The sequence below is a fragment of the Haliotis rubra genome, unplaced genomic scaffold, assembly GCF_003918875.1.
Source record: "Haliotis rubra isolate DU_JTF1 unplaced genomic scaffold, ASM391887v1 Scf289, whole genome shotgun sequence".
NCBI classification, from domain to species: Eukaryota; Metazoa; Mollusca; class Gastropoda; order Lepetellida; family Haliotidae; genus Haliotis; species Haliotis rubra.
Window position 1 is genome coordinate 418639 of NW_025766956.1, and position 19765 is coordinate 438403.

The 19765-nt window shown below is 42.4% G+C and overlaps 1 protein-coding gene across 1 annotated transcript in view; it reads right to left on the reverse strand.

Moving 5' to 3' along the window:
* LOC124281728 overlaps positions 1-12927 on the reverse strand; it is a 43662-nt gene extending 30735 nt beyond the window's left edge. Inside the window, exon 1 of the mRNA XM_046717697.1 lies at positions 12809-12927. The gene's annotated coding sequence lies outside the window, so the exon portion shown is untranslated. The remainder of the gene's footprint in view (positions 1-12808) is intronic.
* Positions 12928-19765: the final 6838 nt, after the last annotated feature.

Sequence of the window (19765 nt, forward strand, 5' to 3'; positions counted from 1 at the left end):
AAATGTACTCTTAAGATTTTCCAGTACTCTCATATTGAAAAAATAAGCAGTACATACTCCTGATGTTGAAAAAGTATCTGGAGCCCTGCTACTCTATGGAAAGGGACACACTGTGATCCGGGTCGTTATGTTGTGCGTGTTACTTGATTGGTAGAACACATTCGTTGTCGCTGATGGCCTTAAATTTTTAATGCTGTTTTAAGGGATTACAGGGGAAGATGCCTCAACGTCAGCTCTGGTATGAATGTAAACAAGGCGAGATCAAGGTTTATATCTGTATCTTTGTACAACTGCAATATGATATGTTTATTTGTTCTTTGTACTACAGCAAGATGGTGGTCTATCTTTGTACAACTGCAAGATGGTGGTGTATCTTTGCACAACTGCAAGATGGTGGTGTATCTTTGTTCTTTGTATTTTACTGCAAGATGGTGGTGTGACTTTGTACAACTGCAAGATGGTGGTGTTTCTTTGTAGTGCTGCACGATGGTGGTGTTTCATTCTACAACTGCAAGATGGTGATGTTTCTTTGTAGTGCTGCAAGATGGTGGTGTTTCATTCTACAACTGCAAGATGGTGGTGTTTCTTTGTAGTGCTGCACGATGGTGGTGTTTCATTGTACAACTGCAAGATGGTGGTGTTTCATTGTAGTGCTGCAAGATGGTGGTGTTTCATTGTAGTGCTGCAAGATGGCGGTGTTTCATTGTACTACTGCAAGATGGTGGTGTTTCTTTGTACAACTGCAAAATGGTGGTGTATCTGTGTACAACTGCAAGAAGGTGGTGTATCTTTGTACTATTGCAAGATGGTGGTGTAGTTTTGTACAGCTGCGAGATAGTGGTGTTTCATTGTAGTGCTGCAAGATGGCGGTGTTTCATTGTACGGCTGCAAGATGGTGTTGTTTCATTGTCCTTCTGCAAGTTGGTGATGTTTCATTGTACTGCTGCAAGATGGCGGTGTTTCATTGTACTGCTACAAGATGGCGGTGTTTCATTGTACTGCTGCAAGATGGTGGTGTTTCATTGTACTGCTGCAAGATGGTGGTTTTTTATTGTCCTACTGCAAGTTGGCGATGTTCCATTGTACTGCTGCAAGATGGCAGTGTTTCATTGTACTGCTACAAGATGGTGGTGTTTCATTGTACTGCTGCAAGATGGCGGTGTTTCATTGTAGTGCTGCAAGATGGCGGTGTTTCCTTGTACAACTGCAAGATGGTGTTCTTTTTTTGTACAACTGCAAGAAGGTGGTGTATCTTTGTACTACTGCAAGATGGTGGTGCATCTTTGTACAACTGCAAGATGGTGGTGTTTCTATGTACTACTGCAAGATGGTGGTGTATCTTTGTACAACTGAAAGATGGTGGTGCATCTTTGTTCTACTGCAAGCTGGCGGTGTATTGTGTACAACTGCAAGATGGTGGTGTATTGTGTACAGCTTCAAGATGGCGGTGTATTGTGTACAACTGCAAGATGGTGGTGTGTCATTGTACAACTGCAGGATGGTGGTGTATCTTTGTTCTTTGTACAGCTGCAAGATGGTGGTGTTTCTTTGCACTACTGCAAGATGGTGGTGTATCTTTGTACAACTGAAAGATGGTGGTGCATCTTTGTTCTACTGCAAGCTGGCGGTGTAGTGTGTACAACTGCAAGATGGTGATGTATCTTTGTACTACTGCAAGGTGGTGGTGTATCTTTGTTCTTTGTACTACTGCAAGATGGTGGTGTATGTTTGTACAACAGCAAGATGGCGGTGTATCTTTGTATTACTGCAAGATGGTGGTGTATCTTTGTACAACTGCAAGATGGTGGTGTATCTTTGTACAACTGCAAGATGGCGGTGATTATTCGCACCACTGCAGGATGGTACTACATATTTCTTCTTCTGCAGATGCCGTTGTATGTTAGTATCACTTCGAGGTATGGCGGCGTATATTTGTACCTCGACAAAATGGCGAGGTGTATTAGCTCCACAGCAGTGGTGGCGTACATTATTCCACTACACGATTCCAGTGTATATTTGTACCACTGCGAGATGGCGCTGTATTATTCTATAACTGCAAAACAGCTGCATATCTATACAGTATTTTCTGTTCCTAGAAACAAATTCTGTTTGGAGTAACGGAGCAAACAACTGTGAAATGTTTAAGAATGGATGATGTCGCCCTTGATGTCAACAAGATTGTTTGGCTTATGCTACCCAGCTAAGGTATATATAAGAAAAAACAAAAATAAAACCAAACACAGCACACAAAAACCCCAAACAAACAAACCAAAGCAAACTTTCCACATCTATAAGAAATATATGCTTAAAGCAGTGTCAACTGCACAATCAATTTGTTCTATTGTGCGCTGAGATAACCTGAAATTGGTCTACGTTTGTGACATGAACCTGCTCAGACTGACTGCAGCGTTCATCCGATTCTAATTTTCTTGGAAGTGATTACCTCTAAAACAAATTTGATTTCTAAATCTTTGATGTGACATGACATGCCATCAGCGTCTTGTTTATGACTAACCAAATGCGTGACTCCAGTAGCAATGCAGACTGACTGACCCTCCGTCCTGCGTGGCCTTGTCGTGTACACACAGATCAGAGTGACAGGTGCTCGCCAGAAGTCTCCTCGTCAATCATATTTCATAAATATTGTCTGTGCGTCTCCTGCTTTACCATCACGCGAGATGCTTCGGTAATGTCATGGTCGTGATGGTATTAATGTCTGAAGGTCAACAGTGTCTCTATGTGTTTGCGAAGTTGTTCGTGAAGATGTTGATAGTTAAGATGCTTATTGTGAGATGACCATGTTAAAAGATGTGGATTGTGAAGGTGTGTCTTGCTGAGATGTAGATTGTTGATATCTTGTTCGGAAACATTCACGAACAGACCTTTCTTTTAAAATCTCATCCTAGCCAAATAACATGAATAACTTCTTTTGTCATTGGAACAAACATTCATTTATTCATAAGCGGTGCGGGATGCTCTTGAGATGCACTGAACCCGACATATGACGGAAAGCCCTCTTACGTGTTCCGTCTTCTCTGTTTACACAGCTATACTTCTCGTAAGAAGTTAAGGACAAAATAGTTCTCCAAATTGCTTTCGTTAATTTGTCATGCCTAGATATTGTTGTGACAGAATTACGTGCTCCTGAACCGCTTTGAGTAGTATATATCCTTCATGTCTTGTTACTAGTGATAATCTCAATTTACCGTTAACATTCGGAGTTAAACTCCAGCAGGCTTGAATCCATACACATATACAACTTACGGAGGCTCAACAGACATGATCCCATTCAAGTGTCCGCTATGAGCAGACAAGACATATTAACACCACCGCCTCAGCTCCGTTATGTCGAACCAACATTAGACAATCTTACGCTTTATCGAAGTGTCTGCCTACTTTTTGTTGTTCATAACTCTATTTCTGTACTTACACTTAAATATAATTCAACTTTTAGCTGTGCGTTGTTCTGTGATAGCCTGTTGTCATGGCTATCGGACTACCCCACTCTGAGCACGATCGGCCATGACTTGCCGGCTATTGACTTTGCTGTTCCGGAAAGCCGCGAGGTTTGCTGGCCTTCACGCGTATCTCGCCACCTTTCAAACACATCAATGGAATAATCGTTCCCTACAGAGCAATGGGAGGATGGACAGTTGCACCCATAACCTGTTAAAGTCCATCAACAGTTAGAAGGGTCAAATGACCATTGTTCTACAAAGTCGTATAATCAGAGGCTGGCAAGTCACTTAGCGTGTGTTGTTAATAATCCTGTGTGGACCTCATGTACGAGGCCTAAAGGTCTCAGTGGAGGTGGAGATGGACGAACTTAGGCCAGCATTGTTTGTGCGACCCCCTAAGGATTTCACAAACTAGCGCCATCAAGGATGGTCAGATATGATCATTGATTATGGTGTCAGTCTGTCCCATACTTTTGTTTGGAGTGACATATTTCACAGGGGGACATTGGCAATGGTAAGACATAGGTCGTAGCTTGTAGATGTCAGTCACTGTGTTATTTACATACTAACGCCATAAAGATGGAATATTGTAGAGTTCGGCGTCAGACAACAAACATGTAAACAAATACTTAAGAATGACCACGCCCAACGTTTCGGGGTCAGTTCCAAACAAGATCTAAATAGTGTAACTACTGTAATCTGTGTTTGTAATAGACTTCATAGATTCATATACTGGTGAGTTGAAATAAGGCTGGGTTTAACGCCGCGCTTAAGATTATCGCCCTTGTATAGTGATGTACATGCACGTATATACGTGTGGGGCTGTTTGTACTAGTCCGGTCTAATGCTGGTTAAATAGAACCACCGAGGTACCATGCCGCAGTTTACCATGGATACCCCACTCTGTGTATGCAGTATACTTGAGGTTGTTCCACTTATCCAAATATAAGGCCCAACGTCCCGTTAGGTAACAAGTACCATCGTGTTATGGGCTTTCGGACACTTAACAAAGTTCTCGATTATCGAATAAACAATTGTCAATTCAACTTGTCACTAACTAATAAAAGTTAATTTTATCTTAAATAGACACAATCATTCAAGAATTTACATTGTGTGACCAAACACAGCCCGAGTGTGCACTGCCGTCCGAAAACCTATGATCCAACGATGATATAACGCGGCCAGGGACAGAGCCATCGAGGGGGCCGACGCCCTATTTACGAAACGATGGAGGCAGCACCAAATCCATGTACATTTATAGACATTCACTGTGTTAAATGTAATTTCTGAATACACTTGCAAGAAATCCAAATTTTCCTAAACCTTGCCCCTTTAAGTCCTTGCAGCTGTCTAAACATGGGATTGTTTGGCCTCTGTAGGAAAGTGCAGGATACATGTCATTCCACTTGCAAAGTATTTACACTTCTACAGCACATGAGCTGGTTCATTTACCCAGCCTTGTGTGTGGTACAGATCTGTAATTGGTCGCTTAACAATGTCTTAGTGCCATCTATTATTCAGCGGGTTGTCCTTTCATGTGTAAATGCTACCTGTCAAAGGTGCAGCATCCAAATCTGGAAAGCATTAGCACGCATACAACGTGTTTGACTCGGAGAGACGTCAGTGACATCAGATCAATAGGAAATTTCACCAATGTGATAATAGAACCACCATTACTCACAATATTGACAATGATCGTTCATTCCCAATGAAAACTAATAATAATCCTCAATCGGTGCTCTTGAGCTTGACATCTTTGCCCTGATCGTGTATCAGTTGGTAATTCCATTTCATGGTTATCTGTACTTGGTACTACTTCTACTTTGTGTCAATATCGAGCCCTGCTCTATGCAGCCTGTAATGACCACTGACAGTAAGTGTGGGTAACTGACAACAGATACGTACTCTGTGATCGATATTGACTGACCGACCCATTCAAAACGCAGGCCTCGCAAAGATAAGAGCTGGTGGAGTGGTATTATTGGTGAGACAATTTGGTAGTGGTGGATTGTGGGTGGTTGGTGGTTATGCTGGCCGGTGAGAGACTGAGTGGAGACTCTGTGGCAAGAGAATGTGCCTGTTCATTAGTTATGGGACCTATAGATGGCTGGAGACATGGGGTGGATGTGAAGAGTGGTTTGTGGCTGGTGGCGCTGAGGTAAATGTGAGTATATTTCCAGGTATATGACCGCTTCCTGTATAAATCGAATCTGGGCCAGGTAAACCAAGGACTGACCTATTCAGCAAGACCTGCGCAATCGAGGTAGGATAATCAGCAACAACCGAAATGGACAACACACGATCTTACGACAGCAGAGGTTCAGTACTGGGGCCCTATTCTAATCACAACAGTTATATAGCTGAATATGACGTGTGGTAGAGCACTGCCATTAGTTGGATTGCTGAAGACTCGACGGCCCTGATTACGCCCGCCGCAGTTCCCTATATATCAATCACAAGGCCGGTTGTATGTTACCAAAGGCAGCGTAACATTATTCCACACTGGGGCGGACAAGGAACGAATACCGACGATGACGACTGTATGTAGATGGCAACTCCGTGGTTAACAGTGGCGGTCACAGACACAATGCTCCATCGCCACGACGTGTGAAGCCGTCATTGCTCACGGGGATGTTGACAGGGGATTAGATCAGAATCAATGGGTTGAAATCCGTTCCGAATAAATTGACATCGTGCGGTATATTTGAGTCGGGATATAGGAAATTAGTAACAGGAAAACAAAGAAATAGTGAACCGAGGCACAGGCAAACTGTAGCGCAAGGTTACGCAACAGAGAGAAAACATGACCAGTCTTTCTACATGCGAGCGAAGCGAGGAAACATTGGCAAAGTACTTCCCTCCCTCGCTTCTGTTCGACAAAATAGTTTTAATTTCAAAATAAAATATCGCCACCATCAAAGGTAGACACCCATTTCCTAACAGGGTTGTGCTCTCAGATATCCAACCTCATATGTAATAATTACTAACGTAAAATATATTTCATTCAACATTTTAAGCGGCAATCGCGGCATATCAAATCCTTCTTCGCCTCCGTTTACCCCCTGACAGCTTCCGGTTCAACGGAGTAAATTTCGAAGGAACAGGGGAGTGCCTTCGCTCGGATATAGGAAGACTGGTAATTTTTCTCTCTGTTGCTCAACCCTATTTGCACTACAGTTTGCCTGTGACTGAGGAAACGTAGGAAATTAGAAAAACAGAAACAAGCACTAAGCACGGAGAGAGTAGGGAATTTGACTTTTGAATGATAATCTTGGAATAGAAAATGAGAAGGAGCGTCGGGAGGTGGGAGTTGGGAGTCAGGCGCATCGAGAGTCGGAAGTCGGAGTCATGATGACATACAGATATTAATATCGCGTGATAACGTCAACGTCTCCATTCAGAACACACCTGTATGCAGTGTGTGTCGGAGCGTGATGACGCTAATGATACAGTAGAACTGATTGGATATATTGAACGGACAGTGTCGACAAGATAACCTCGACCTCGACGACATCGATATAGAGACAAATTGGCCACCATTAGATGACGATGTCATTGCAGACAGAGGCGGTGCTCTTACCACCATGACTCTCTTATCCGTCTGTTGACAAATAACATCATTTGACGGGGTCGTATTACCACAGGAAGACGGCTCCTGTGCTGAATCCATCGATTCTATCCTAAGCCGTACCCTGACATCCGTACTGAGTGATTGTCCTTCATGTTACTTGAAACAAGAGAAAGAAGTTCGAGGTTATTTATACACCAAGAATCATGTTTCGGAAACTGGGATGGGCGCGTACTGAGGACAGCTCCTGCAGTGAATGGAACCATGTCTTTTAATTGTTCAGTGGGAGTAACTAAACTTGTACCCATGTGGTACATCGAACCCTGATCTCTCCCCCCATGTATCAAAAGATTCGTCTCTTTAAACCAATTAGATTAATGCAGAGCTCATGCAGGTAGTGTAAAAATTAGACTGAAACATTTGTTTATAAATATCATAGGATACTTCGTGTCAGTTGCTGCTGTTGCTGTTACTGCTGACAGTGAGCATCCAGGTCTTTAACAGGTGCGAGGAAGCACCTTTGTCAGGAAACTTCCTCATTCAGGGTGACTACTAGTATTCAGACAAGCACATGTTGTCAATAAAGGAAGCGTCGGTGTGTATTACGGCGATTACGTCATCAGCGACAACACGTCGTCTTCTGCTCCACAAGACGTTTGAACTTAATCCAGTTTATTGATTTACCGACTACGGATCACATACATATTCAGTCGATCATCAGTGTCTCTTGTGACAAGTGTGTCATGTCTTGTGTAGCGTTTCATGATAATTTGTCATGTGTTCTCCATCGCTGTGATCCAGATGAACAATAAGCCAGTAGAACGGGTTAGTTTATTCTGTGTCAACCAAGTGGCGCTTTTTCACCATCAATGGACGTCATGTGATGGTCCTCATTTACCTTCGTTCTTCAGTCAGTCTCTAGCCACTGCACTATGTGTTATGTGCTTGTATACAAACTCCTTAACGTAATCGTTATGGTGCTTACTGCCAGCAACTCTTCTGTGGCCTACATTGCTCTATCAAGACAACACATGTCATCGGTTCCCAATTGCGCAGATCGATGATCATGCTGTTGATAACTGGATTGTCTGGTCCAGACTCGATTATTTACAGACCGCCGCCATATAGCTGGAATATTGCTGAGTGCGGCGTAAAACTAAACTCACTCACTCACTAATCACCATGGTTCCTAGTATGGTGATCTACCTTCAGATGCTGGCGATATATAGCCCGTGTTTTATATTGTACTGTCTTCTTTAATTACACTGTTTTAGTTTTACATGCTAGTTTTATGTTCATATCTGTGATACTCTAGTATTTCTACTGTCCATCGTCGACAGGTTTAACTCTTCACAATGTTTTCACTTTTGATTGTATAAATTGTTTTCGACATGATATGGCTGAAATACTGCCGATTAATATTAGCTCACTCACTCACTCACTCACTCATTATCAAGACGCCTTCTTACTGACTAGCATACGTTTTGCATTTGTCTACAACCAAAACAAACATCTTTTGAAACAGGCGTTCGTAACAGACAATATATACAGTGCTTCATTACTTCGGTTAAACCTTATTTTAAATGCTGTAAAAGTTGAGGCCAGTAAAGGTAATTGATCCCACTCCAGATCTAGTCATCCTCTTTATTCCAATAAAAGAATGGCTTGTATGGAGTGATGTGTCTTGTAGAAAATGAAACGTATAGCATCGATGACCGCGTTTACTGATTGATGTGATATACTAATCAAAACAAATCTAATAAGACACAACCCACAACCCACCAATGACGTCAGTTTTTCAGCTCTTGGTATATGTTCAGGACCAGGGTAATGGGCAACAAATCATGCTCCCAAAGAGATTGATTACACACTCGCATGATACATGATGTGAGGGAAATATTGTTTGATCGAAAAGGTACTTCCTTTTGTATCCAGAGAGACAGACAGAGATAAATGTCGTGTGTTGTAAAATGTGACGTAAATCTAGACATTGGAAATGGCAGGAACCTTGATACATGAAGAATAGTGTATCCTGGGAATGGCTACAGAACGATAAATTGTGTTCAAATAAAGCCCTGACTGTATGAAGGATGTCTGGTCAGAGGTGTGCATTCCCCAGAGCATGGAGGGGTGGTTAAAGCGTTTCTTGAATATGGCTCTGCTGGGTCAGAGGAGACGTCTCTGAACCTGGAAGGGTCCGCCAACTTGTCCCCTGAACATGTCTCAGATCTTTTGGGTGAGAGGAGACAGCAACACAACATCCAACAGAGAGATTGGTGGCAGTGTGGTTCGTGTGTGTAGTAAGACGGATTGGTGGCAGTGTGGTACGTGTATGTAATAGGAGGGATTGATGGCAATGTGGTACGTGTGTATAGTAGAAGAGATTGGTGGCAATGTGGTACGTGTGTATAGTAGAAGGGATTGGCGGCAATGTGGTACGTGTGTATAGTAGAAGGGATTGGCGGCAATGTGGTACGTGTGTATAGTAGAAGGGATTGGCGGCAATGTGGTACGTGTGTGTCGTAAGAGGGATTGGTTCCAGTGTGTTACGTGTGCGTATTAAAAGGGATTGGTGGCAGTGTGGTACGTGTATGTAATAGGAGGGATTGATGGCAATGTGGTACGTGTGTATAGTAGAAGGGATTGGTGGCAATGTGGTACGTGTGTATAGTAGAAGGGATTGGCGGCAATGTGGTACGTGTGTATAGTAGAAGGGATTGGCGGCAATGTGGTACGTGTGTGTCGTAAGAGGGATTGGTTCCAGTGTGTTACGTGTGCGTATTAAAAGGGATTGGCGGCAATGTGGTACGTGTGTATGGTAGAAGGGATTGGCGGCAATGTGGTACGTGTGTGTAGTAAGAGGGATTGGTTCCAGTGTGGTACGTATGCGTATTAGAAGGGATTGGTGGCAATGTGGTACGTGTGTATAGTAGAAGGGATTGGCGGCAATGTGGTACGTGTGTGTCGTAAGAGGGATTGGTGGCAGTGTGTTACGTGTGTGTCGTAGGAGGGATTGGTTCCAGTGTGGTACGTGTGCGTATTAGAAGGGCTTGGTGGCAATGTGGTACGTGTGTGTAGTAGGAGGGGATTGGCGGCAATGTGGTACGTGTGTGTCGTAAGAGGGATTGGTGGCAGTGTGTTACGTGTGTGTCGTAGGAGGGATTGGTTGCAATGTGGTATGTGTGTATAGTAGAAGGGATTGGTGGCAATGTGGTATGTGTGTGTAGTAGGAGGGATTGGTGGCAACGTGGTATGTGTGTGTCGTAGGAGGGATTGGTGGCAACGTGGTATGTGTGTGTCGTAGGAGGGATTGGTGGCAACGTGGTATGTGTGTGTCGTAGGAGGGATTGGTGGCAGTGTGGTACGTGTGTGTCGTAGGAGGGGATTGTGGCAATGTGGTACGTGTGTGTCTTAGGAGGGATTGATGGCAATGTGGTATGTCTGTGTAGTAGAAGCGATTGGTGGCAATGTGGTACCTGTGTGTAGTAGAAGGGATTGGTTGCAGTGTGGTACGTGTGTGTAGTAGGACGGGATTGGTTCCAGTGTGGTACGTGTGTAGTAGGAGGGATTGGTTCCAGTGTGGTACGTGTGTGTAGTAGGCGGGATTGGTTCCAGTGTGGTACGTGTGTGTAGTAGAAGGGATTGGTTGCAGTGTGGTACGTGTTAGTAGAACTTTCATTTTCATATTTGAAAAGAGTACAAAATATATATTGACATACATCCAATGAAGAAGAATATCAAATGAACGCCAATTCCTATATTTCTTCAAGGCCATACCTGTGTCACCATTTCTAACTCCGACAGGTGTGTGGCTGCTATCAGACAGAGTATAAATCATGTATCACACCATCCTAGTTACGCCATTGATGCGGGATTCAAGCCGAGAGGACACATCCAGAAAGCAGATGTTAAGTTGATATAAACAGAGAAATCAAGCGACGAGACATCTTGGCAAAAAACCTCTAAAAGGGATTGTGCCAGTATCGATTCGAACAAGAGGCTTATGGAATCAGGAGGTTTATTGCTACTGACAACTAACCACCTCTCTCCTGTTTCGTAACATGCCTCATTAATATTCACTATGACCTGGTCATCGGTTTGATCGTCAAACAACAAACTAGTTTTCTATGATTTTTGACATAATCGTAATTGACGACCCAGGTATAATAATTTGTGTAATGGATTCTGCCATAAAGTATTCACCGGCAGTTATATCGTAACTGTCACATGGAATTGCTAGCGACAGTTCACACCACCAATACGGCATGTAGAGCTGCTGGGCGTATAGATACAAACAGGCCACGCAAAACAGGACAAAGACACATACTACTAAAATTGGAAACTGCTACTTGACACTACCACTTCATCATTCGACAACATTGTCGACGACGATACATAGAGTGCTATACAGATCGGTACACGCTCGCGATGTTTCCCTCGGGGGTGACACGTCACGTCGAATGCTATGACGTCACTAAATAAAATTATGGAGACCAGGAATTAGTATGTATTTGCGGACGGTGCCATGGGCAGGTGGAGAGAAGTGATGGAATATTGATTAGAGGTTTGTGATGGTGTTTTCCAATATGGTGCACCTAGCATGGGAGTGTTTGTTGGACGAGAGGTTAAACATATGGTCCACCTTTCATAGTGCATCTGATACAGTAATGGAGTGATGACGATAGAATAAAACTATTGACACAACGGGTAATTTCCAGTTACAATGCTCATACATGTATATAGAGGTTAGGACATTCCATACCTTGAAAACACGCACACACACACACACACTCTCTCTCTCTCTCTCTTCTCTCTCACACACACACACACACACACACACACACACAGACGCCCAAGCAAAGACACGTCACACAGACACACAAGATCACACGGACGTCATTGTTGTATATTAATGACAGATGGTCTTGTATTTGTACATTGGTATACGTAATGTTAAGTGTGAAACGTTATTATCAACATGTGGCGATCGACAATTGCGGTCATTACCTCGGCTTGAGATAAGCCAAATAGAATGGTTCAAGTATGGTGTGTGATATCGATTCATATCGCCCTCCCTGCACCCCGATCAATATCTGTTATCTTGTATTCCTCGCCCCCGCCACCCGTATGAAGCGGTAATGCCTCTATGCTTGGTTGGGATGACGGCAATGTCGTCATACACATGACGGGCTGATACTGGAATTGCGAAGGTGGAACTTATTCTGGATAACATAATCCGATGTATGCTTTCACCGAAATATTTTTATAGATCACACAGTAAACAGTGTTGTCAATCAAATAGCAAAATATCAATTACTGGTTGTAGATATTGTGCCTGAGCATCGAGGAGTGTCAATGCAAAAATATAACAGTATTAGTTCTTCAAAGATTGAAATTCATAAGAATACATATATGAGAATGAAGCTTGTTGTCATTAAGTGTGTTATATCGGAGTTTGATGTTGTAAAGTATTTGAACTTTCAGCCCTGTACGTTTCTGCACAAAGGATCCACGTCACTGGGAATAGTGAATGAAGGGGTTATAATAGGCCATATACATCTAACGGCAACTCGATTACCAACCATAGTGGCAAGAAGAGGGAAATCAACTGTCAATATGGAACAAGCAGACGATCAGTAACAGACGGAAGCACTCTCTAATGGATGACGGCAATCTATGCACGAAGTATTGATAACAATTGTCCAAAAGCAGATTAGCGCCATCACCAATGACGGGAAGGGAGGAAAATGTCTTGATGATCACAAAATTAGTAAACACCTACCTTCTACGTTGAGTGTATCGCCCAAACCCCTCGGTAGAAAGAATCCTGGTTGAAGAACCAACACCGCTAACCTCCTCCACAGCTCGAGATTGTCGCTGCTTCCAATCCAAAGATATCGATCACTGTACCCAACTCCCACACATTTGCGCATGCGCCGGGATGACTGAACGCTGTCGAAAGCGTTGTTTTTCGTTGTATATGGTGTACAACTGGCGGGTGTGAGGACTGTCGTGTAATTATCATGTAGAGACGCGTGATTTGGGTCTCATCAGAGAACAGTTGGGATAATTGCGACGCGTTATGCGACACATACCATATGTATTTCCTGATCTTTACACAGGCAATACTTCTAAATTTATCATGAGTAAGCGTTATTCGCCCTAAATAGGACTCAAAATGTTTGCGTTGTTGATGGTGGACTGTGGCGTTAATAGATTTCTATATTGACCTGGATGGGTTGTTTTTTTGTTATTTGTTTGTTTGTTTTGGGGTTTATTTATATATGTATTTTGGTCTTTTTGTTTTTGTTGTGAAATGAGACACGTAGCTGGTGCACGTGTAATAGTGAAGGGGATATAGAGGTGGTACACATGTTGTGGTGAAGGGAGATATAGATAAAGAGCCAGAGAGATAGGCTGTCTGACCAAAACCCAATCGTTAATGTGTTTAAACGGTCACGAAAATAAATCCATCAATTAGGAAACAAAAGAATTCAGATCCCAGCATGTTTGTGTGATCTACGTGATACATTCAAACCTTGGCGGTGTCGCCTCCTGCTCCTAATACATGTGCGGTATGATTGCCAAGGCAGATCAGTTCCAGTCTTTATTAACATCATTGCAGAGTTCCTGTGGAGTTGCGTGGTGTAAAGGTGATCGACAACTCATTCCACATGTGGTTGATAGGGCTGGGGTCTGGTGACCGGGCTGCTCACTCCATGCGGGCAATTATTTCCTGTCCTAAACAGGCATCAACGACCATGACACGGCGACGTCGTACGTTATCGTCTGTGAGGACGACATCCTTTGCGATTGCACAGATCACAAATCAGTTGAACGTTGGTCGCGGAGAGTCCTTGGATGAATGTCCATCAGCCTCAGATACCAACATGTATTTACGACAATGTACCAGTGGCCATCAAAACAATTATTACGGTAACAGAACCTTTCCAGCATATGAATCAATATTCCCGAGTTCATTAAATAGTGAAATGGATGTCGGATCATGTTGACATCGTTGGGATTGTAATTGTATCTTGCAAATAGTTGATAACAGCTAATGCCAGAATAACGAAAATCGATTTCACTTTCTGATGATGAAGAAGCTTTACATTTTCAGCTCCACTTGTACTGGAGGTGAACGGACGCCTTGTAACTGGGGTGCACCAACACGTGGGAGGCCAGAGTCCGTCATACCTCTGGAAGTGGATGAGTGAGGGGGTTTGGTTTAACGCTGATTTGAACATTGTTTGGGTTTTACCACATTGTCTCAGCTTGACTGACTGACTGACTGAGTTTGGTTTTACGCCGCTTTTAGCAATATTCCAGCAACATCACGGCGGGGGACACCAGAAATGGGCTTCACACATTGTACCCATGTGGGGATTCGAACCCTGGTCTTCGGCGTGACGAGCCAACGCTTTAACCACTAGGATACCCCACCGCCCCTGTCTCAGCTTGAGATGAGAATCCCGAGGTGATGCAGGTTTTAAACTTTTTACCACGTTTGTGAAACCAAACAAATGGTGTTTTGATGACAAAGAAAGAATCATATTTCTTGATCCAGACATCTCAAGGGCACGCATCCCTTTACGCCGCTTTCATCAATATTCCAGCAATATCACGGCGGGGAACACAACACACGGGCTTCACATATTGTACCCATGTGGGCTATCGAACCCGGGTCTTCGGCGTACAAAGTGAACACTTGAACCACTAGGCTACCTCACAGCCGTATTACCCGGAAGAAGCAACAAATCATGTGATAGCATTGTGGCATTCCCATGTGTTAACTGGAATAGTCAACATATCAGGTTATAATGTTTGACTAGTTCCACGGTTTACCTGGAATACTGAACGTATTATATACTACTCACACTTTGCTAAGGATCACAAAACTTCAAAACTTTACTTAAACGTAGACTCATAATTTGAAATTGTATCCATTTAAAACTGGATAAATAATAAGATGGTAACCCTTCTTTAGGCAAACAGCCACTTTAATCTAACCTTATGCACTTGATACATGAGTAACCATAAAAATGGTTTTCATGGCACCAATCAATCATTTTGCAAATCATGGCACGGGTCATTGATAAGTACACAACACCTGTCAATAGCAGGTATGGGATCAACAAGATGCAATGGCATACTGAAACCTAGGATCCATGCTTACAATAAAGCTTAGATATTTAAATCCAATTTGACCCTACATCATAGTTTTCTGTTGAATCCATGATTTGATCCTTAGCAAAGTGTGAGTGTATGTAACGGGGTGATGACGATAGTATATGTGAGTGTCGTGTTATTCTCCTGTTTTACTTTGAACACTGAAAACATTAGGTAAGAGGACTGTATTGTTACCACATGAGATTTAGAACAGTGAATACGTTAGGTGACAATGTTATGTAAGCCAGGATCTAGATTTTCGAAGCTCTCTTAGCGCTAAGATAGTCGTAAGTGCCATACATTAACATTAACTTGCGACTATCTTATAGCGCTAAGAGAGCTTCGAAAATCTACTGTAGGCCCTGGTTTGCCCAGGACGGTGTAAGTTACAAAGGTCACTGTGTTCGTTGCCAGGGTGTCTGTAATAAACAACTTGATATGCATATGACCTCAAATGAATCCCGAAATATAATTTCCATGGTATTCCGATCCATGAATTAATGAAAAAATCCAATGTCTCATTGTGATTGCATGCCCGTGAGATTTCTCCGTGAATCCACGAAATTGAAACTGACATTTTGACAGGCACTAATTCCAGCCGAGAGTCTTACCGTATGGTTATCTGGGAGGGACATATCACGGAACTGCATTGTAAAGCTCTGTGGAAAGCATGGTAGTGTCATAGAATCATATTCGAGGGCTGTAAGGAGCACTTTGAGCGCCACATCAGAATCGTAGCTGCATGGGAAACTTAAAGCTCATATCACAGGGTCGCATTGTAGAGTTGGGTGAGAGACTTGGAGGATTAAATAAAGGCATCTCACTGTGGAGCTCTGGGGGAAACTTAAATGGGCATATCCGACACTATATGAGAGACGCCATATTTTGACCTACATAACAGTCTTATACAGTCTCACTGCACACTAGTGTAATCTGAGCTGATCGGCTGTTGTAAATATACAACGCCACATGATAATCCGATTATCTTCCGAAACGGATTCTATTGGATAAAACACACATTCAAAAAGCTAAGGTTTCCAATCTGGCAATTTAGACACGATAAGACTGTAAACGAGGGAATTATGTGTGTGGAGAAAATTATAGACAAATGACTGAACACGGTCTAAATGTAAAATAATGCAATCAAAACCCTGATATGTTGATCCAATAACTAACTATAATGTTTTAAATGTCACTATGTCAACACCTTGCATAGTACTGGCTGGAAATTGGTTTTGGAAAATGGCAGCCGAGGCGGTCGTTACTCAAAATCGGGTTCAAACCTCTTGGGTATCATCATTGATAAGGTCAAGCATGGTCGAAATGTAAATGTACAAGCAAAGGTCAACAGTCAAAGTATCTAGAAATAGGGAACAATTCACATCTATGTAGAAGCCCACTTTTGACTACATAGATGTCATGACAAATCGACAAAAGTTCTCAGAACAAAATCTTTCATAGTGATGGAGGGACTGTGGGGTAGCCTAGTGGTTAAAGCGTTCGATCGTCACGCTGAAGACCCGGGTTCGATTCCCCACATGGGTACAATGTGTGAAACCTATTTCTGGTGTCCCCCGCCGTGATATTGCTGGAATATTGCTAAAAGCGGCGTAAAACCATACTCACTCACCCATAGTGATCGAACTGCAAAGGTCAAATTAAAGTCGCAATGATTTTGCATAAAGGAAAGGAAAAGAACAGAACGGAAATTGTGAGCCTGACGGGTAACGCCTCGTACCAAATTCCATTACACCTGACACCCCCTAAAGCGGCCACCTTGACCCAGATTAAGATACTTGATGACAACCTAATGTCTTGAGGAACAGACTGCCGGGTTGTGCATTCGGTTCAATTGGAATCTGTTATCTTGGAGAATATTGCTCTTAACAGAGACTGGAGTACTGGAGTACGTTTGTAGTTTGGCTCCGGAGGTTTCAGCCACCCTCGTATATTGCATACGTATAATACGTCCTTATAACCTCTGTTACACACCATCAGAATAACAGAAAGTTACATCATCTGATCTAGATGACAGCAAACCTTAACGTAGTAAAGAAAATACTTCATGAAAAGTACAAACGCTTACATAGTTGATCTGGTTTTATAGTTAGCCAAAGTAGCAGTTGACATTTTAAAATCGCTTTTTCAAAGTATATTTCGGTTTAATAATAAATCCAAGACAAATAAACTGGGCATTTCAAGACCACAACCCCTTCTCAGAATTCATAAAATTTCAATACATCTGATATTTAATTTCACTTCTCATGTCATAACCTTACCGTTATCTGAGTCGTTAAGAGAACTTCTCTCTTCTCGCTTCCGGCGTCTACACCTGTACGTGATTAACCAGGATTAGCCAGGCCGTTTTCTGAAGACAACAATCTATTTTGACCTTTACAGAGAAAAATGTATTGATATTGATGCTCAGCTGTGTGCGTAAAAGTCCTCATACATATTCTAGCTTTACTATATACAGAATCAAAAGGATTAATAAAAAAATTGAAGATTATACATTAGCTTTTAGCATTGCACCATATAGATAAGCCCTGTCGCCATTGTTATGCTCATCTCATCTTTTCGAAGGCAAAACGTCTACCATTCCCCGATGTGAGTGAGAGATTATGGCTACTACGTGTAATCCCTTTACAAGAAAATGAAGCCCATATCTTTCCCATTTGTAATTTTTATGAAAATCTCAAGAACGTATTCTACTTAAATAGTATTGTAAAAACCAATCGGAAGCAAAGTATATAGCTTTAACAAATGTTCATAACAGTCAATGGTTATGATTACACAATGCCATTTAGAAAGTGTATAAAGTGGTCAAATGTAACATATGTTATATTTGGGGTTACACGTTCTCAGTAAAGTACAGATTCTAGTACTTTCTAGTCAATGTTTAGCTGAGTTTGTTTACACTGCTTTTAGAAAGCGCAGACCATATAATAGATATATCATGTCCACCACACAAGAACAAAGGATGGGGTTGGGGTGTGTACTTGCTTGTGTATTGATCAACAGCTTGATGAAGCTCATTTCGACGCAGTCATTTGTCAGTACATATTGAGATTTCTATAGAAATCAATGGACGCTGTGTCCCTTCGATTTCACTGCGGGTCAGAGCCACCCCTGGCGTCGGATCTACGCCCTCACTTCAGTTCTGTGTTGTCAACAGCAATTTACATTTCCAGTCATGCAGTTGACATCGGAGAGAACGTTCCTGATATGAGTGCAAAGTGATTACTTATTGAGACATGTGTTCGGTGATAGCGTGTATACTAGTATATAAATCCTGTGCAACAAAAAATGTCATTTTAAGAGAAGAACGCTGTTATTCGGGCTGCATGATGTGTGTTGTGTGTGTGTGTGTGTGTGTGTGTGTGTGTGTGTGTGTGTGTGTGTGTGTGTGTGTGTGTGTGTGTGTGTGTGTGTGTGTGTGTGTGTGTGTGTGTGTGTGTGTGTGTGTGTGTGTGTGTGTGTGTGTGTGTGTTCTTATTGGGTATGTCCTGGGATGTTTCTTCATTTCCCCAATGATTTATGCAACCAGTTTAGTGCCTTCCATCAGAGAACTGACCTAGCTGTCTTATTAGTGAGAGAGGAAATAGGCCACTGAAGCCTTGGTGTTCAATACGGAAGTGTGACATGGACAAGGATTATGAATCTACTGTGGCCTTCGCCGATCCATTAGTAACCTGTAAAGAAGACACACTGGCCCTTCACTCTTGTCTTTTTTTGGTCTGACTTTCAGTGAGCACTGTAGGAAAAAGCTCTACATCAAAGCTACCCCACTTCGGCAAGATAACAAGAATCACCAAGCGACAGACTAGACGGTCCTCCTGACATTTCAAGAGTCTGGTGTAGAACCACAGACATCACTTCAGTCGGAATAAGTGAATAGGAATATGCCGGATTGTTCTCCGTGGCAATTTTACAACACTTCTCTGGGTCTCTATTAATGAATATTATCAATCGTATTTAATAACACTATAAGACAAACATGTGAAATATATGCTAATAATCACAGCTGATGCGGCGTTGCGGGGACGTCTGTACCGGCATCGTATCACAGGTCGTGTGGATTTTACGCGTAAATCATGCTACACAATCCGCTGTTGTGCTTGTCACAAATTCCATTGACCCGCCTACGCCCTTATACAGTAGACTTCTTTACTAACTGATTGTATGGATAAAATGTCAAATGGAGTCCTATTTTAATCTTACTGGCTGACATTTAAAAACGATGGCAATTTAGTAGCGTCTGCTCGAACGAAGGAGTCAGAAGACATGTTTTGGAAGTGTTGGTAAAGAGCTGTAGACAATTCATTCCATTAACACAGACATACTTGGGATATTCATTGAAGTTTAGACGACAACCGGTAACTATGATGAGGTGAGAATCATGCCGTCACAAGACACACTTCTGACAACACCATAGTGGAAGAACAAGTGCCACAGTTAGGGACGTATACTGTTACATGTTCTCACACATTGAATTTCATTTCATACACTTAAAGGGGCGGTGGGTTAGAATAGTGGTTAAAGCGTCCGCTCGTCACGCCGAAGAACCGGT